Source organism: Eptatretus burgeri, chromosome 8 (genome assembly GCF_056783735.1).
Source record: "Eptatretus burgeri isolate ZD-2024b chromosome 8, Ebu_testis_v1, whole genome shotgun sequence".
Lineage (NCBI taxonomy): Eukaryota > Metazoa > Chordata > Myxini > Myxiniformes > Myxinidae > Eptatretus > Eptatretus burgeri.
Window position 1 is genome coordinate 17,023,743 of NC_140968.1, and position 21,641 is coordinate 17,045,383.

At 39.2% G+C, this 21,641-nt stretch overlaps 1 protein-coding gene and 1 long non-coding RNA gene across 2 annotated transcripts in view; one reads left to right on the forward strand and one right to left on the reverse strand.

Annotated features, from left to right (window-relative positions):
- LOC147021206 (uncharacterized) overlaps positions 1–21,641 on the reverse strand; it is a 777,227-nt gene that overhangs the window by 36,595 nt on the left and 718,991 nt on the right. The window lies entirely within an intron of this gene.
- Positions 17,738–21,641, forward strand: part of LOC147021207 (uncharacterized) — a 45,573-nt gene continuing 41,669 nt past the window's right edge. Inside the window, 1 exon segment of the mRNA XM_085893636.1 lies at positions 17,738–17,862. The gene's annotated coding sequence lies outside the window, so the exon portion shown is untranslated.

Genomic DNA, 21,641 nt, shown 5'->3' on the forward strand with positions numbered 1-21,641 from the left:
TAAAATAATTACAGGGGATGGGATGTTCCTTTCCCCATACTACAAGGGTGAAGGTATGTATCTTGGTAGAGGATACTATAAACCTAAGAGACAAAGGGGTGTTGGACATCAATTTAGAGGAGATGGGATAATTGATACTCTGATGGGTATTGGTTCAACTATTCTTAAACATAAAGATCTAATTGGTTCAACTGCTTCTGCTGTGGGAAATGCAGCAGGTGCTGTAAAGAGCATAAAAGATGCCCAGAAGGAATCTCATAAATTACAAGCAATAAAAGAAATTAAGAAAGGCAAAACTCAGTTGTCCCCCCAAGAACGACAGAAAATAATTCAAATACTTGAGTCAGGGTTTCAAAAGTTTTAACATCTTTTTTCCAAAATAAATACAAGTATGGAAGCAATTGATAGTATCTATGATTTGGATGATACTATTATTATCTCAAACTCCACTAAAAAAGAATATTACTTCAAGGTAAATGCAATAACTGGAACAGATTGGAATACGAATGGTACAAAAAGTTTTGAAATAAATAATCTACAAACCTATTTGAATCTATCCGAAAGTTTCTTGTTGTGTAAATTTAAATTCACTAAGGCTGGGAATAACACAAACGCTACACTTGTAAATTTACACTCTATACATTCAGTGATAGAATGGGAAAGGGGTCTGTCAAAGGTTTTATTCCTGATATGTCAACGGGAACAAACACAGACCCTGGATATACTCAAAGGAAAGGAGCGTATAATGATGATACAAAAGCAGTTAATACTTTTACTGTGGCAGTTCCTCTTTAAGGAATATTTGGATTTTGTGATCATGATAAAGTTCTGTATGGTCTTAAAATTAGATTTCAACTACAAAGGAATGATAATGAAAATAGATTGCTTTTTGGTGTTGGTAATGCTTTTGGTGATCAGAATAAATTTGTAATTGAGGAAATGAGTTGGTATATCAGTGAATATACTCCTAATCTTAAAACAGAAGAGATGTTGAATAGAAGACTTAACTCAAAGAAACCACTCAGTGTATCATACCTCAAAAGAAGATGTCAACACGTTAAACTCAACCAAACTACTTACACATGGAATTTGGGTGTTCTGGAAGGAAAGCCACGATATCTGTGGATCATTTTTAAAAAGCCAGATGGTGATACTGCGACTGATAAGAATAATGCATTGAGTGATAATGCTAGGGTGAAACAACTTAGCGTTTCTCTAGATGGAACATTTTATCCACGAGATAGATTGGAAATTAATTGGGAAAAAAATGATTTTGCTGAAGCATACAAGTCTTACCAAAAGGTGTGTGAAAGTAATGGAAATAAAGAACCTATTTTGGATATGACAGCATTTAAAAGTTTGTATACAATCTATGCGTTTGACCTGAGCGCTCAAAAGGAAACTATAAAGTCTAATCGAGTGTATACTTCCCTATACATTGAAAGAGGAGAGAGTGAAGAAGTTGATACATATTGTTTGCTTTTGGAAGAAACAGAATTGCAAATTAATACATATAATGGTGTGATGATTAGTCTCACATAATTTTTTGTTAAATAAATGAGTGGCAAAGTACCAACTGGGGTATATGTTAATCAAATCAATCTTCATAAACTATCATCTTGTGTTCAAAATCAAAAGCCTTGTACGATTAACGTTAATACAATTCAGAGAAAAGGAGCAGTAAGAATTTATGTTTTGCTCACAAGAGAACAGGTTAAAATCTTGAATGACACTGGCTCACTTAAAATTAAAATGACAAAACCAATGTTGAAAAAATATTCAATAAGAGAGATGAATGGAGGATTTCTCCCATTTTTAATTCCTTTATTTGCTGGTTTAAGTGCAGTTGGAGCATTGACGGGTGGTATTTCAACAGCGGTGAAAACTGCCAACGAAAGGAAGGCTCAACTCCAGGCTCAAAAAGAATTGGAAAGACATAACAAAGAGTTGGAGAAACAAATTAGTGGAAGTGGTGTAATTCTAGATTTTGCTGAAAAACTTGAAGGTCTGCCTGATAAAGCGAGATTGTTAGTTGGAGATATGCTTTCTTCTATAGCACAAGCAAGTGTAAAATTAACGAAAAGAGGTAATGGATTATATCTTTCTAATAAATAAATGAGCATTGATGAGTGGTTTAAAGAATTTGGAAAGAATACAACATCAAATTTACAACTTGTCAAATATTGTAAGAAATTAAAAATTCATAATGTGGTTATTTGTATGAGAGATGAATTTACAAATGTGCCGAAATATACAAAGAATATTATTATGAACTTAGAAGATAATAATGGGAACGGTTCTCATTGGGTTTGTATTTTTAATAGTCAAGTCAAATATTATTTTGATCGTTTTGGTCTTCCACCACCTGTTGAAGTCATAAAATTCTTACAGAATGGTGTTATCAAACATTTCAAGTCCAAGAATTAAATTCCAAGTGTTGTGGTCAATTATGTCTATATGTGTTATTTCAACTCAACAAAGATAAAAAATTTTATATTATTTTTAATCTAATATAAATGACTTATGTTGGTAAAGATGGTTCTATCTTTGGTGTATCCCAAGAACTGGATATTGATTTATCAAATTATTACACAAAGGCACAGGCTCAACGACATAAATATAATATAACCAAAAATATTAACATGAAAAATGCTTATAAATTAAAAAATTATCCAAGCCCGACTGACGCGAATGACTTGGTGAGATTAAGCAATTTATCACAATATATATCCTTCAATAAAACGGCCGTGAATTCCAAAGATACAGAAGTGTTGATATTATCTCCAGGTCATACAGAATTCACAGTTCATATTAAATTTTATAAAGAAGGACGTATCGTTTGTATGAGAATAGAACAATGGGGGTATGATATTAATGATTTAGGGTATAATTGGTCATTTAAAATTAACCTCGAAGACCTGGAACAATTAAATCAGTCTCGTAAGGAAGAATGTTATCCACTTGGTATCGAGAATGAGTTTTGTGGGGCCACGGTTAGTAAACAACAAATAAAGGAATTTAATAAGGGTAAATATAATAATGGTTTTGCCCATGTTTATATCATGAAAACAGAAAAAACAGCATTATATATAATAAGTAAGGAAATACAAAATGATTTAACTGTGGGAAGATGGGGAGTTGTTTCGTGCCATAAAATTATTCCAACATATATTTCTAATGCATAAATGACAGCAAGAAGGCTTCAAGAAAATTATCATTTCTGTGTCCAAGCATACCTTCATGAAAAGGGTATTCGGTATTTTAATAAATATTATCTACAACATAAGAATGAGGTATTTTCAATAAAAGATTGGCATTATGCTGATGTTGATAAACCGACAACTTTAGATTTAATTAGAATGTTAAATAATGAAAAAATTATAAAGTTAAGAAAAGGTAAGGCTCTTTTAGAAATTCAAAATAAATTTTATTGGTTTCCTGTTGTAAAAAAAATTATTTTGGATACAGGAATAACAAGAAATCCTGATGAATATATGTATGATATTCTATGGGGTGTAAGCGATTCAAGGATAATAAGGGATGAGGAAGGAGTTGAAGAAGAGAGGGAAGAGGAGGAAAAGGAGAAGAGAGAGAAGGAGAAGAGGGAGAAGAGAGAGAAGGAGAGGGAGGAGAGAGAGAGAAGGAGAGGGAAGAAAGAGCGAGACAAAATAAATATCAAAATATGGAAACCAGTGAGATTAAAAAAAGATTGGTGGTATTACAGAAAATAACTCAACCCACCGAGGAGGAAAACAAAGAATTGACATGTCTATTTGCAATACTTTCGACAAGACTATTGACATCGACAAGATATTCATTTTAATTCAAGTTTTTCATTTTTTTTCTTAAATAAATGGAGGAGAGAGTGAAGGCATTTCTAAGGATTCTTTATGTTTTAAAAATTAAGATTCAAATGTGCATGTTGGAAACTAAAAAGGTTTTTGCACTCTGCAGGAATTTTTCTCATAAATAAATGAGTTATTGTCTCAAATGTAAAAAGAAAACTAATACTAAAAATATTTCATATATTAAAAGTAAAAACAACAGGGTTATACAAAAAGGTATATGTTCGGTGTGTGGTTCAAAAAAAAATCAATTTATCTCCAAACAAACTAGGAGGGGATATACAAAAGTTTTTATCAGGAAGTAAATTTACAACTCCTGGAATACCAGGGGAATTACATCTACCAGGGTATTCTTTCTGTGGTCCAGGCACAAACTTGGACAAAAGATTAGATGAGGCAGACAATCCTAAATCATGGAGTGAACCCATCAATAGAGTTGATGAAGTGTGCATGAGACACAATATTGATTATGGGAATACCACAACTTTGGAAGAAAAGCATGAAGCCAATAGAGAAATGTTGTATAATTTGTCTCTGATACAAAATCCAACCTTGAGAGAAAAAGTTGATCGTTTCATTGTGAAGAAGATGATCAGTGCTAAATTGAAACTTGGACTTGGAAATTCAAACAACTTATGGGCTCTTACGATGTCATTAAGACTGAAGAGCAATTCGCTGATGAATTACATGAACCAATATTCACAAAGTTTCGTAGAAGGAAAGTTTATTCCAAGGAAGTTGATTATATCTGGTCCGCTGATTTGATTGAACTCAATAATGATAAGGGGTACAAGTATGCTTTAACCGTTGTTGATTTGAGGAGTAGATACGCATGGGTTGTCCCTTTAAAAAACAAAACAGGAAATACTCTTATGTTCGCCTTTCAACAGATATTTAATAAAAGTAAGAGAAAACCTAAAAAATTGTGGACTGATGAGGGTAGAGAGTTTTATAACAAGACATTTATGAATTTTCTAAAAAATAACAGTATTACATTATACAGTACCTTTAATGAAGGGAAGGCAGTTGTTGTTGAACGTTTTAATCGTACCTTAAAAGAGAGACTATATAAAAAATTCACACAACTCGGTTCACAACAATGGTCATCTTTTATTCAGGATATTGTGGATAAGTATAATGACACGATTCACACGTCAACAAATATGAAACCATCAGAAACATTTACAAAATTCAAATATGAAAAGAGATTAATATCAGAAAACCTACGTTCAAAGTTGGTGATATCGTAAGAATATATAGGTGGAAATCTCATTTTGAAAAGGGTTATACTAAACGATGGACGAACGAACTTTTCAAAATTGTTGATGTAATAGATACGGTTCCTTGGACTTATAAGATATATGATTTGGAAGGGGAAGAGATTTTAGGTTCATTTTATTCACAGGAATTACAAAAGACAAAACTAAGCAGATAATACCCATGGGAGCAATGGGTTGTCCCTTCACTCCCTTCTACTATACACCGTTGTGGACACTCGAGGGCCAAGTCCGAGGTGTATAACAGTATATAATGTGTGTCAAGGGGGACGTTCTTAGATCTGTGAACCCCAAACACAGAATCCTCAACTGAATAGTTGAGGCTTAACTTTTGTTTGTTCGTGTTTGTGTGTGCAATGGGAGCAATTGGTTGGCGCTTCACTCTCTCCTACTATACACCATTGTGGACACTCGAGGGCCAAGTCCGAGGTGTATAACAGTATATAATGTCTGTCAAGGGGTGGACGTTCTTCGATCTGTGAACCCCAAACACAGAATCCTCAACTGAATAGTCAAGGCTTAACTTTGTTTGTTGTGTGTGTGTGTGTGTGTGTGTGTGTGTGTGTGTGTGTGTGTGTGTGTGTGTGTGTGTGTGTGTGTGTGTGTGTGTGTGTATCCCAACCCTCACATTCAAAATCTCAACCCCAACCCTCACATTCAAAATCTCAACCCCAACTCAATCCTCGCCCAACACAATGTCTTTTTCAAAATGAGATTTCCACCTATATATATTTTTTTTACGTTTTGTTTTTTCTCTTCTTGCAATTCTGTCTTTTAAGGCTTTCAGGTTTGATGACTTAGAAAGGGGGAGTAAGCCTGCACTTTCTTCCCAGAACGAACAATGTATATTTTTTATGTTTTTTTCTCTTCTTCCAATTCTGTCTTTTAAGGCTTTCAGGTTTGATGACGTAGAAAGAGGGAGTAAGAACTTTCTTGATAGGTTTAGATCCCAAAGAGTGGTAGCATTTCAAGTCTCCAAAATAAACCCAACTTTCCAAGTCTCCAAGGTATAACCACATTCCTGTTGAGTTTCCAAGATATGTATCACATTGTGAGTTATCAAGCCAGAACCCACATTTCAAGTCTCCAAAAATATAACCATCTATCCAAGACTCCAAGATAGAATCACAATTTCCAGAAATATAGTGGGTTTCAGTGATAGATCTCACATAGTATAACTGTGGATCATCAAGGAAATCTCCATTTTTCCAATTTTGATGGGTTTCAGTGATAGATCTCACATCGTATAACTGTGGATCATCAAGGAAATCTCCTTTTTTTCCAATTTTGATGGGTTTCAGTGATAGATCTCACATAGTATAACTGTGGGTCATCAAGGAAATCTCCATTTTTCCAATTTTGATGGGTTTCGGTGATAGATCTCACATAGTATAACTGTGGATCATCAAGGAAATCTCCATTTTTCCAATTTTTATGGGTTTCGGTGATAGATCTCACATAGTATAACTGTGGATCATCAAGGAAAACTCCATTTTTCAAAATGTCTGAAAATTGTGAGTCTCCAAGGTAAAACTTGTATTCTGGCTCATCAAGCTATAACTTGTTCAGGGGGTATTGTCTTGATAACTCACAATGAGTACTATTGTTGCAAAACTCTTTTTCAGGACTTTGCTGGTCTCCAAGGTATAACTCTTTGGTTGGATCATCAAGGACGAACTCGTTCTGTGGGTCTTGGTCGCTCATAAGGTCTTCAACCAAGCCAACAATTTCGCCCCAAGTTGTAGCAAAAGCAGTATTTTCATTTCGTATTTCAGATACAATTTCCTGTGAGAGAAAATAATAATGTATTAATTAAGTTATTTAATTATTAAACGAGTCGGTGTTTAAAAGGAACTAAAAATAGGGAAATAAAAATCTTACCTCAACAGATAAGAGGTTTGAATCCAGTTCATCAAGTTGAAGGTTTAGTTCCATACAAGTCGGAGAGTTCCAAGGAACCCCAAAGTCATCCCACTCAAGGTCTTGCTCGTTCTGTGGGTCTTGGTCGCTCATAAGGTCTTCAACCAAGCCAACAATTTCGCCCCAAGTTGTAGCAAAAGCAGTATTTTCATTTCGTATTTCAGATACAATTTCCTGTGAGAGAAAATAATAATGTATTAATCAAGTGATTTAATTATTAAATGAGTATGCTTCAATTAAAGTTTGAAAATAGGAAAATAAAAATCTTACCTCAACAGATAAGAGGTTTGAATCCAGTTCATCAACTTGAAGGTTTAGTTCCAGGCAAGCACACAGCACACCATGGCCAGCAAAAAAAAATGTTTAAAATGGAGCCTGGGCTTGAGGCTTTTATATGGAAAGACTGGTGGGTGTGGTTTCCTTTGGAAATTCCCTGGGCAAACCCACGCAGGCCTTCTTTGGGCAATTTTTCAAAACCATAACATGCTGGAATTTTCTTGTGATTTCTTTGTGAGTCAGAGATGAACTGGAAATGATGTAAGAGTAGGTGGGGCTTAGCAAAAGTAGGCGGGGCTTAGGAAAAGTGGGCGTGGCTCATAAAAAAATCTCATGAAAAGTGGGCGGGGTTTAACAAAAGTGGGCGGGGCTTAAAGAAAAGTGGGCGGGGCATATAAAAAATCTGCAGAAAGTGGGCGGGGCTTAGAGGGAAGTGGGCGTGGCTTATTGAATACCTCATGAAAAGTGGGTGGGACTTTAAAAAATTCCATTTGAAAGTGGGTGGGGCTTATGAAAAGTGGGCGGGGCTTAACAAAAATAACCTGTGGCTCAGGAGGTGGTCAAACAAGAGCATTAAGAGAAGTTTATCATTTCGTAATGGCACAAAAGGGGTATCTTAAAAAATATAAAGATTCAAATGTTTTGTTTTTAAATATTTTAGATGGGGATTATTGTGCAAAGAAAATTAAACTATTGAAGGAATTTGAGAATGAACAAATCTTTATAGGTTCAATGAGTGAGCTAAACAATATGCATCGGTTATTTGATAAAGAGTGTCCGAGGCTTAGACGTTTCAGATATTTCTTTAGAATCACCTTTAACAAATCACATTACCACTTTACTACTTGAACAAATCTTTATCTTATTGCATGGGTTATTTGAAAAAAAAAGTGTCCCCAGGTTAAAAGGGGAGACAAATAAATATACCTTGGGATAAAAAGGGGGTTTATTTGCTAGGAAAAAAAATATGAATCGCTGAAAATCCCCCATTCATTTACATGGGGAAAAGTGAGCCAGAACCAGTATATTCACCCTACTAATCCGCATCACTCATTGTTGTGATAATGAAGGGCTGTACTGTAATTCGTGGCAACGGTGATTGGGCGGATGTGGCAGCACGGTATATGAAGCTCAATGGCTGGTGTTGACATGTATACCACATCCTCCGTGGAAAGTCATGCTGTAACAATATTGGTATGTTATACACTATATTAGGAATAATGTACTCTGAGGAATGTAATTGGTATTCGGGTATGGAGTTTAACTTTTTTATTATGTGATGTGTATGTGGTATTTCCCTTCAGTATTATGTATACTGGTTGTTGTATTTTGTTATTCTTACCCTATGTATATTTTTGTTGTAGATATGTGTATCAGTTTTGTGAGAATAAAGCCAATCGAAAAGGTCTATTGTTGATTATTATTTCAACAATAATTTATTCTCACAAAACTCACCCAGTTGGATTGGACCAGAAGAGCGCCTCGGTCTACACTGGAATGGAGCGTTTGCTGAGACCAGAGAAGCTGTATTCGGATCCCAGTTCACCCACGGCGGCACAAGACTGGAAATACTGGTTAAAGACATTCGAAAACTTCCTGGGAGCTCGACCACAGGATAATCTGGATAAGCTAAGACTGCTTTCAAATTTTGTCTCACCAAGACTATACGAAACTATATCAGAGTACCATTTATGATGAGGCTATCCGTACTTTTCAGTCACAGTATGTAAAGCCCACTAATGAATTGTTTGCACACCATCGTCTTGCAACTCGCCGCCAGCAGATCGTAGAGTCCTTAGATGAATATCTTCTGACACTGAAAACGTTAAGTAAAGAGTGTAACTTTAGGGCTGTAACAGCAACTCAACATTGTGAACAATTCGTCAGGGATGCCTTCATTAGCGGCCTGCAGTCACCATTGATCAGACAACGTTTATTAGAGAATAAGACTAGATTTCGCAACGATGTTTGATCAGGTGAGATCTCCAGATTCAGGCCAAAGACATTCAGAATCTTATTGTGTTATTCAACCCTCCCCTTCATTGAGTGCGACCTCAACCAATCAGAATACCGGTGAAGTGGAACTCACACCTGTAATGGATGCTACTGGTGTTAAATGTTTCTTTTGTGGTTTTTTAAAACACCTACGTGTAAAATGTCCGGCACGAGAGGCTGTGTGTCATAAGTGCCAGAAAAAGGGTCATTTTGCTAAGGTGTGCCGTCGTACTTCATCAGCAGCTACTGGTGCTTGTGCAACTTCCTATGATCAGGAAATGCTAGCGGCTGTGTCTTCTGCCGCTGCCCCAGGGGTGTTATCAAAGGCGGTTGCGAGGGTCACGTTCAATGGAGTGGAATTGGATGGCATTATTGATAGTGGCAGTTAAGAAAGCTTTACCCATCCCGACCTCGTTAAGTGCCATTCCTTAAGTGTACATCACACCCGAGGCAATGTTTCCATGGCATCCACTTCCTTAACCGCTCAAACATCAGGATTCTGTCGGGTCAATATCAAAGTAAACGGTCGGTGCTACCAAGATGTACGTCTGTCCATACTCCCTCAACTCTGTTCAGATATAGTTTTGGGTCAGGATTTTCAGGGACTGCATGATCGTGTTACACTGACATATGGAGGTAGTTTTCCTCCTCTTGTTATCTGTGGACTCAGTACACTGTGTGTTGACCCCCCAGAACTGTTTTCCAACTTGACAGGTGATTGTTATCCTGTTGCTGCTAGATCACGCCGGCACTCTCCCGATGATCATAAATTCATTGAAAAGGAAATTCAGAGGATGTTGAAGGAAGGTATTATCCTGGTGTTGGCGCAGTGGTTAGGGCAGTGGCTTGGGATCCAAGAGGTCCTGAGTTCAAGCCCCATTGAGCCACTGAATTAATACACCAGGGGGTTGACTCAGCCTGTCATCCTTCCGAGGTCGGCAAAATGAGTACCAGTATACTGGGCCGGTGTATACCCCGGTTAAAATAGGTGTACCATATCCCTGTGTCGTAAGAGGCGACCAGGGTTGCGTCAGGAAGGGCATCCGGCGTAAAACATGTGCCAAATCACTATGCGGATCATACGGATGATCCGCTGTGGCGACCCCGAACGGGAGCAGCCGAAAGAAGAAGAAGAGGAGTTGAAGGAAGGTATTATAGAGCCCAGAAACTCCTCTTGGCATGCACAGGTTGTTGGCGTTAAGAACGAAACTCACAAGAAATGCTTAGCCATGGACTATTCAGAAACTATTAACAAATTTACACTTCTTGATGGTTATCCTCTGCCTCGTATAGATGACACTGTTAAGATTGCTCAATACCATGTTTTTAGTACAATTGACCTCCGTAGTGCGTATCATCAAATCCCCATCAGAAATGAAGATAAGCCGTACACCGTGTTTGAGGCCTGAGGACGCCTTCATCAGTTTGCTTGGGTTCCCTTTGGCATCACCAACAGAGTGGCTTGCTTCCAACGTATCGTGGATTCATTCTTTCATCCAAGAAGAAGAACTGGTTGGTACATATGCTTACTTAGACAACATTAATATTTGCGGCATGACTCAGAAAGAGCATGATGCTAATCTCACGAAATTTCTTGAGGCTGCTAAGACAAAGAATATAACTTACAATGAAGAAAAGTGCATCTTTTCAACTAACAGGCTAAGTATTCTCGGTTATGTGGTGCAAGGAGGGGAAATGCGCCCGGATCCTGAACGACTCCGACCCTTGCAGGACTTGCCTGTGCCTCGGGACATGAAATCACTCCGACGCATCCTTGGCTTCTTTGCCTATTATTCACAGTGGATATATGACTACTCAAGCAAGGTCTGCCCACTGTGTGCCGATACTACATTTCCCATGACAAGGGAAGCAGAAGTGGCTTTCCATCTACTTAAGCAAGACATTGAAAGTTCAGTGGTGAGGGCGATTGACGAATCCGTACCCTTAAAAGTTGAGACGGATGCTTTGAATGTGGCAATTTCTGCAGTCCTCACCCATGCAGGACGTCCGGTAGCCTTATTTTCCCGAACCCTTCAGGGACCCAAATGTCATCATACTTCTATTGAGAAGGAGGCCCAGGCTATTATTGAAACAGTTCGCCACTGGAGACAGTATTTGACGGGCAGACATTTTACTATAAAGACAGATCAACGTTTAGTGAGTTATATATATATATATATATATATATATATATATATATATATATATATATATATATATATATATATATATATATATATATATATATATATATATATATATATATATATATATATATATATATATATATATATATATATATATATATATATATATATATATATATATATATATATATATATATATATATATATATATATATATATATACATATATATATATATATATATATATATATATATATATATATACATATATACATATATATATATATATATATATATATATATATATATATATATATATATACATATATATATATACATATATACATATATACATACATCATATATATATATATATACATATATACATATATATATATATATATATATATATATATATATATATATATATATTGTTGTGGTTACCAAATTCGCAAACCACCATTCAGGTCCCTTAGGTGAGGTATCTCGGTAAGTACATGTGTAGTTAGGCCCAAACCCGTTGTCTAGTGGGAATACATGTCATTTATGCGTGCTGCGACTCTTCAGGATAGCCGTTTTTCTTTTGCTATCTTTATTTTGGACCAACCGCCATGATTACCACCACCAACCACCGCTTCACCACAACCGCCACGACCTTCACGTCACACCTCGCAACCGTCGCATCGCCCCCGTTCTTGCGCCGCCTGTGGGTACCGGTGTTGGACTCGTGCAGGGCGCGCGCCGAACAGCGTGTACAAAATCACGGATTTTGTGCTTCAAAAACGGATCAAAAACGACACACGCCCACTTTTTGCCGTCCAATCGGTGAGCGAGGGGCGAATTGGCCCCGCCTCCAGGGCGTTGGAGGGCGATCGATATATGCAAATTTATGGATCAAAAAGCATTCACGCCCACTTTTTCTCGGGCCAATGGGGAGCGAGGTGAAAGGTCGAAGGGAGGGGGTCAAAGATGAGAGGGCGAAGCTACGGGGCTGATAAAAAGCAACCGTGTTCGTCAGTCCGGAGAGTAGGAGAGTCGAGAACAGAGAGTTAAGACTTCGCGGGCGGTGGAGTTGGCAAGAAGGAGCTGGTCGTCGTGTGCGTTGGAGTCGGAGCGGAGGGGACGGAGCTGTGGAGAGGCGGCGAGGGCAGACGAGGGGTGCTCGCGTCGTGCAGGGAGCTGCACCCCAGGGAGGCCGACAGCGCGACCTGGCCGAGGTGGAGACGCTCGTCGCGGGACAATAAAAATCCTCTATACCCCGAGCATCAGCAACCCCCTCCTGTTTCCCCCCGCGCTGAGATAGTGCGACCAAGGGGGCCCCTTTCCCACCCCCTACCAGACACTGCCCGCGAGGCCCGCGGAGTTGAGGCACCATCGCCGCTCCGCGTCTCATCACCAGACGGGTAGGCCGACCCGGTCTCGGCCTCAGGCCCGCCTCATCCTTGAGGGTATTCTTTTCCTTGGTTTTGGGTATGCGTTTTCGGCGCCGTCTGTGAAGTAGAATTGTATAAGTGTTGCCGTGTGCTCGGTAGTCGGTATTAGCTCTGCATTGTGTCCTCGCTTTTACATTTGCTTTTTGTGTAAATTGAATTGTGTTTTTCTTTTCTGTGTGCTTTTGGTGGAATTGAATATGTGTGCTTCCCGTGTGCCGCGAATAAATGTGCTTTGTGTTGAACTGTTTCCCGCTTCGCTTCGTCATTTCTCCCATTGAATCCTCATCTTGCTTCACGTAAAGGGTTGGTAGTGGGCTGAATACGCCCGATAATTAATCGAACCGTCGAGGTCGACGATAACACCGCTCGGTTATTCTGATAGTACGGAATGGGTCGCTTTAGTGGCCCGTGTCCGAAGTCGACCTGCGGCGAGGTGCGATCGCCCGGTCTACCCTCCGCGTGGGTACTTAGGTAGGTCGAATTTGGCGAGCAACCCTATCCCACGCGGGGGCTGATTGGCTCGATCGCGGTGAGACCGAAAGGTCCACCCGTGACTGGTTCCCGGCGTTAGTCCGAGAGGGTCACGACTGGATTGTCCGTCCGGTGGGCGACGTGCCGCGATTCGAGTTACGTGGCCGTCAGCACGCCGGCGGGCGCGGAATCCGTAACAATATATATATATATATATATATATATATATATATATATATATATATATATATATATATATATATATATATATATATATATATGATAAGCAGCATAAAAATAAGATAAAGAATGATAAGTTCATGCGTTGGAGGATGGTATGGAATTATCCTGCTATGATTTTGACATTGTGTATTGGCCTGGTCGAGAAAACATTCCCTCTGAGACATTCTCCAGGTCTTATTGTCGGATGGCATGCCACGATCGATATTCAATGTCTAACCTCCACGAAGCCTTGTGCCACCCAGAGGTTACCCGCTTCTACCATTTGGTGAAATCTAAGAATATGCCATACTCTGTAGAGGATGTCCGGCAGGTTGTTGGATCTTGTAGAATATTCGCAGAATGCAAGCCCAAGTTTGACCAACCAGGTAAGACTCGACTTATCAAATCGACTCAGCCATTTGAGCGTCTCACTCTAGATTTCAAGGGGCCTCTTCCGATTACAGGTGAGAATCATTATTTTCTTAACATTGTGGACGAATATTCACGGTTTCCTTTTGTATTTCCTTGTGCTAACATGACGACTTCCACGGTTTTTAAGTGCCTCTGTCAGCTGTTCGCTATTTTCGGAATGCCGGCTTACATTCATTCGGACCGGTGACCCTTCTTCATGAGCAAGGAATTGCAAGACTTCCTTGCCACTCGAAGGATCGCCGGTAGCAGAACTACTTGCTATAATCCTTAAGGTAATGGCCAAGTTGAGAGGTTCAATGGCACCATTTGGAAGGTAATCACAACTGCTCTAAAATCATGTAATCTACCCATCAAATGCTGGCAAACTGTTCTGCCTGATGCTCTCCACTCAATTCGTTCACTGTTGTCCACAGCAACCAATGCTACACCTCATGAAAGACTTCTGAACTATTCTGGTCATTCTTCCTCGGGAGCCTCGGTGCCGACTTGGCGATGGAATCCTGGGCCAGTCCTGCTGAAGCGTCACGTACGCACGAATAAAACTGATTCACTTGTGGATGAAGTCGACCTCCTCCGAGCAGGACCCCACTCTGCCCATATTCGATACCCAGATGGCTGGGAAACTACGGTCTCTGTTTGACACTTATCCCCAATTGGAACCCCGTCCAAGAATGAACCCCAAATTCTACCTCAGGCTTCTGAAGAAAATGTCATTCCCCAGGGTAGTCCCCAAGACGCACCCTACTCAGAGGGGGATGACCTCGTTCCTGAGATGGTTCCTGCAACTCCACAGCAATCAGATGCTGGGGATAACCCTCCGGTGCCGAGAAGATCCGGTCGCACCATTCGTCCTCCTATTAGACTAGATTTATAGAGATAGATATCTCGGATGGGGGTGAATGTTGTGATAATGAAGGGCCGAACTGTAATTAGTGGCAACGGTGATTGGGTGGATGTGGCAGCACTGGATATGAAGGTCAATGGCTGCTCTTGATATGTATACCACATACTCCGTGGAAAGTCATGCTGTAACAATATAGGAATGTTATAGCAAACGCAGTGAACTTCATACTTAACGCATGCACGTGAGAGAATAGGAAACAACAACACAATACCCCTGGCTATTTGGAATCCGTGTCGTTTGTTATGACCTTTTGCTTCCAGTTGTTTTTAAACTCTGTGTAGTGCGGTGTATAAACACGATTGGGTTTTATTTCTATCTTGTGATTATTACTTAACGTGTGCACATGAGAGAATAGGAAACAACAAAAACAACACAATACCCTGGCAATTGTGAATCCGTGTCGTTGCCTATGACCCTTTTGCTTCCGTTTTTGTTTTGTTTTGGGTTTTTTTTTTTGTTTCCGGTTTTTGTCATGGGGAATGATGCATGCCGGGAGATAAAGGCATCGTCGGAGACATGAAAGACCCAAATAATATCAGACATGGTGTATATTTCCTCCACTGATTTTAAAAAAGATATCTCCCGCATCATCAAAAAATATTTCTTAATCGTGATTTACATTATTTGATCACTGATTCCGATTCCAGGCCGAAGTTACTGGAAATTGCGTATACAGTTGTGAACAAGTTGTAGGTAGTCAGAAGCGAATGTAAGAATTCTACGTTCACTTCTAGTATTAATTTGTTGAGATGAGATCCTGTTCTCGGCGGTGTAGTTGTTGGTGTGAAGGTAATTTTGAGGAAATTTTTTTTTCAGATGAGATCCTGTTCTAGGCGGTGTTGTTGTTGTTGTGAAGGTAATGTTGAGGTAATATTTATTTTTGCAAATGAGATCCTGTTCTCGGTGGTGTAGTTGTTGTGAAGATAATGTTGAGGTAATATTTATTTTTTCAGATGAGATCCTGTTCTAGGCGGTGTAGTTGTTGTTGTGAAGGTAATGTTGAGGTAATATTTATTTTTGCAGATGAGATCCTGTTCTAGGCGGTGTAGTTGTCATTGTGAAGGTAATGTTGAGGAAAATTTTTTTTCAGATGAGATCCTGTTCTCGGCGGTGTAGTTGTTGTTGTGAACGTAATGTTGAGGTAATATTTATTTTTGCAAATGAGATCCTGTTCTAGGCGGTGTAGTTGTCATTGTGAAGGTAATGTTGAGGAAATTTTTTTTTCAGATGAGATCCTGTTCTTGGCGGTGTAGTTGTTGTTGTGAAGGTAATGTTGAGGTAATATTTATTTTTTTAGATGAGATCCTGTTCTAGGCGGTGTAGTTGTTGTGAAGGTAATGTTGAGGTAATATTCATTTTTGCAGATGAGATCCTGTTCCAGGCGGTGTAGTTGTTGTTGTGAAGGTAATGTTGAGGTAATATTTATTTTTTCATAACAAAAAGAATGTTTAATTTGATATATTTAAGAAGCGAATGTGAGAAGAATTCTACGTTCGCTTCTCGGCTTTGCCTATTACACAATATTCTTTAATATATGAATGAGCCATTGACCTCATTCTCTGAGGAATGTAATTGGTATTAGAGTATGGACTTTAACTTTGTTATTATGTGATGTGTATGTGGTATTTACCTGTAAACTAGTTATTAACCTCCGCCATCGAAGATGGACGTAGGTTACTGTTTTCACCCCTGTCTGTTTGTTTGTGAACAGTATTACGGAAAAACTCCTGGACGGATTTCGACGAAACTTGGTGGGGGGATTAGGTTTGTTCCAAGGATCATGCCATTAGATTTTGGACTTGGTCCAAAAAAAAATTTTTTTTTCAAAAAAATTTCGATTTTATTTGAAAAATATTTGAATTTTTTTTTTTTTTTTTGCATTTTTACATGTTTTAAGTGATTTCCAACCCCCCCTCCCAAAAAAGATTTGTTAGAGAAAAAAACAAATTTTGCAACTTTTTGAAAAAAATTTCGATTTTATTTTTTTGCCATTTCTACATGCGCTTCGATCTAGTTTAGTTTATTCAATCGTGGTTCAGTAGAGTCTGATCCGTTTTGACCTACAATAAATAGGATATCAGGTTCACTTAAGTGACCCAGCAGTATTGGTGGCGGAGGTTTTGCATTCCACCGAGTGCTCCCCCTCTCGTTGTATTTTGTTATTTTTACCCGATGTATATTTCTGTTGTAGATATGCGGATGAGTTTTGTGAGAATAAAGACAATCGAAAAGGTCTATTATTGATTATTATTACAACACCTCCAGTAACCATTTGGAGCCGTTTATTGCGCAAAAAAATGACGTTTTAACATTCGTTTAATTTTTTTCTCTCTGGGACGTGTTCAAAACAAGTGAGATCCGTGACGTGGATCAGCCAAGTCGAGCTGACCAACATGGCGCAGGTCACGTGATCTCGATCTCACGGCGGCTTCACTTTTTACGGGTTATGAACATTCTATTTATTTTCAGTTCAGTGGTGCAGATGACGTCACGTCCGGTAATCACCCCTAACCCGGAAGGTAAAAAAATAGGAAAAGTAAAAAAATAAAAAAACACAGGAAAAATACACAAATTTAAATCGGGTAAAGGATACCAACTTGATGGACGTGAAAGGGATTTTGTGAACCTCGAACCTTCGTGTCAGTCGATGATTGAACAGAAACTGAATGAAAGTATTTACAAGGAGGGATCACTCGTGCACCATGAATATCAAGTGGAGGGTAAAATGACTGATCAGTTCAGATGATACCAATTCATCAATGAGCTGTAAACTTCGATGGTGGAGATCAGTAATTACAAGGAAAATAAAAATAATTACGAGAAGGAGAGAAAATGAAAGAATGAAAGAATGATGAATAACTTCCGGGTTGATCTTCCTGTGAACCTTGAACCGGAACTCGAACTCAGATCCACGTGGTCGGGGAGGAACTGATCGAAGAGGTATTTTCGGAATTCTTATTTAACACTGAGAAAGATCCGTGAACCGTTAATTTAAATATAAAATAATTTTCTGTTCCTTGATGACGGAAATGAAGGAAAGTTAATGGAGTTTTTATTGAATGTTTGTTGAGGTGTTTGATTGTTGATTTCATGAGGTGATTTTAACTCGTTTTGTTTTATTCACCACATTGTTTTATATCACATCGTCACTAAACTTCCTACAACGAGGATTAAACCTCATTCTTCATTTTAACTACAAAACTACCGGAAACCTTTTATAATTAACTTGTAAATCCAATTTAGTATCTACATGAGGAGGTGTAACAAGGGGACGAGGTACGATTACCTACTTTACCTGTTCCGTGGGATATTTAACATTCAGAACCCGAATGGAGATGAAAAACCTGATTCATAATCCAAAAACTCATAAACATCGTGTGGGTCTAAAACGTAACATTCCTTGTTAACCTTCCACGGACATTCCATCTCAGGTCAATTGGACTCCACAGGGAAATCATTCCGGAAATCGAGAACTCTGAGAGAAAATGCCGAAACGAATAAGACCAGGTCACTCATGGACCCCGAACACCAACAATTTAACCACGTGACCCAGAGTTCCCCCTGATCGATTTGCGGACATTTCTGGATCAACAAAGGGAAAGGATCGACGGGCAGATTGAAATGAAAATGTGAACAATGCAATTTATTTACAGCAGGTAATATGGGGGAAGGGAACTCGAGGGATTTACTGGAGTACAAGGGGCAACTGGGGCAGGAAAAGGGGGAAATACAATGAAAAGCCAATCAAGGAGTTTATTTACAAAAAGGAAAGTTTTCCTTCTCTTCAGTTTATCAGAGTTGAGGTCAAATGGTTCCAAGCTTATCCCCTGCCTTGACCATGATACTCCACTTCTTCCTGTCCTCAGCCCACTCTCCACTCACCAACCATCCTCACATTATTGATATCCCTCCTCACACAATCTTCCCCTCAACCACGATCAACCTCTTTTCCTCCCTCTTTGCTCCTTCAACCTATCCACTATCGTTGCAATTCTCTTTTTCTCCATCCCAACCAAATACCCAGCCCACTTCAACCTGCTTTATATCAATCTTCTTATCAACCTCATCTGCACACCATTTTCAGTCAGGAGTGGGACAGGGAGAGTCGGGAGAGAGTGGGGCAATGAAGGGCAAGAGGAGGGGGTTAAGAACAAGGTTTCCCGGCTTTGCCAGGCAACATCGGTCCCTCCTCCCTGCCCCCTCCCTCCGGACTCCGACCCCACCCTTCCATCCTCTCACTCATCCCACACCTTCCCCTTCTCCTCCCTCCTCCCTTCCCCACCCCTGCCTTCTCCCACCCCTTCCCCGTGACGGGTGATGGCTTGCGTGTTTCCAGGTTATGAATTGTGAGAAAATTCCTGTTTAAAACCTCTAGTAACATGTATCGTGGTTTAAAAGAAAAAAGGTTAATGATCATATAAATGTTTGTTACGATTCACCTTGGGAGATCAGAGGAGTGGCGTCGCAAACAAACAAACGTCTCATTCGCTTTCATGTTGAAGATAATATCGCTCCAAGGTCGTAATGAAATGGAATAACATCCCAAATTAAAGCAGATCAAACAAAAATGGGAAACGATGCGATCTCATTTGGGAAAAAGATAATAAAGTAACACCAGATGACATCGAGGCGATGACAACACCACAGGGCACGCACTTTGCTCCATCGACCAGTTCTTACAAAGGAGAATAGAATGTATTTGTATGCCTTTGGTGATGAAGTTACTGGTGGCATTATGTTTTCAGGTTGTCTGTCCGTCCGTCCATACCTCCATGCGAATTTTCTCTTTTCTCTGCAACTGCTTATCCAATTAACACAATTTTCACCATAGATGCGACTACTCTGCAAAATGTTTTAATCACAATTATGACGTCATCGGTGATGTCGGGTGGCAGCCATTTTGAAAAAACGGAAAAAACTTTGAACCTCTGTTTCAACTGAACCGCACATGAAAAAAATTGAAATTTGGAACCAATCAACTCTGCATGGGGAATAAGAGTGATTTGACTCTGAGGTCTTCAGTGAAATGGTATCCCGGTCAAAATTCGACACGTAGAATGCTGTTTTCGATCAGTATGAAAATTTGTGGTTCATTTATGGATGGATTTGTCAACAGAAAATTTTTTACGACGTCATCGGTCGTGTGGTTAGACAGCCATATTGTTGTTTTTTTGTTTTATTAAAGGAAAAATTTTTTTCTCTAGAACCGCTTTCAAGATCGAAGTGAAACTGCACAAAAATGATCAACTCGTCATGTTGAATAAAGTTTGATAACTATGATCTCTCAGCTATGTTGGACAAAAACCTTATCCAATCAATGCCAAACTCCAAAGACGTTATTGGCCACCCGTTCTGAATTTGATTTGATAAAGAGGACGTCGTGGGTCAGGTGTCCGATCGAAGCGGGGTTGTATCGACGCAGGGCGGCATGTTTTTTTCTTTGTTTTTTTTCACCATAGTCACTTCACGAAATTTTCACCATAAATGTGGGGACTCGCGTGGAATGTTTTTTTGGTAACTATGACATCATTGGTCACTTGGTTGGCAGCCATGTTGTTTTTAACCTAAAACCTTCAAAAATCTTCTTCTCCGAAACAGTTAAACAGATTGAGGTGAAACTTTACAGGTATGATCACCTATCCATGAGGAACAAAAAGCTCTCCACCTATGATGTCATTGGTCACATGTTTTGGCAGCTCTAATTTTTTTAAAGAATAAACATTTTAAAATCTTCTTCTCCAGAACTGCTTGACAGATCAAGGGGAAACTTCACTCACATGTTCCCCAAGCCTTGGGGTTACCAGGGTGTTCACAAATATTTAATTGGTCACATGGTCTGGCACCCATATTGGTTTGAACGAAATTCTTCAAATATCTTTCTCTTGAACCGCTTCATCAATCGATGCAAAATGTCCGTTATGATCTTGTAGACATGTGGAATATATATTTTCAATTTCAACCTCATTGGACACATGATCTGGCAGCCAGAATTATTTAATATTTTAAATCTGGGTTCAAGTATTTAAATCAAACTTGGCACAAGTATGTGGAATGATCGTAATAATGTGGGTGGAGGCATATCTGGTGAGGTCGTGACGTCGAAGATTGTCGTTCTAGTTTCTTATATTTAGCAGAGTGACAGTGCATGCACAAACAGTGGGTAGCGCAAGTGACTGAGAGTGCATGCAAATGCACACGCACGCACACACACATGTACAATTCAACAGCTTGGTCCATGAACCATGATCCTTAACTGAAGCTGAGATAGATACTTTGAGTCCTGGGAGGATTCCGTTCCACCTCCGAAAATCTGCAAATGGAGATAGCAACAAACGACGCACACACACTTTTATTATTTCTTGCCCGTGAATTTACACTGCATGTGGCACGGGATATCGCATGGGACTGAACCGCTAACGTAACACTTTGTCATTCACTTCACCTCACCACGTCGTTCACTTGGCATTGCCATGTCGTAAAAAGATGCGTATGGACATCAATCTTATACAGAAGAAGTGATGACATCAATCAAAAGGTGAATGAGCAAAAACAGCTCGCAAACATCCAGTGCCTTCAGAAAGTATTCACACCCCTTGACTCTTTCACATTTTATTGTGTTTCAGCCTGAATGAAAAATGGATTAAATTAAACAAAATTGTCACCGATTTCCACAAAATACCCCATCATGGCAAAGTTAAAATATCTTTCGTGACATTTTT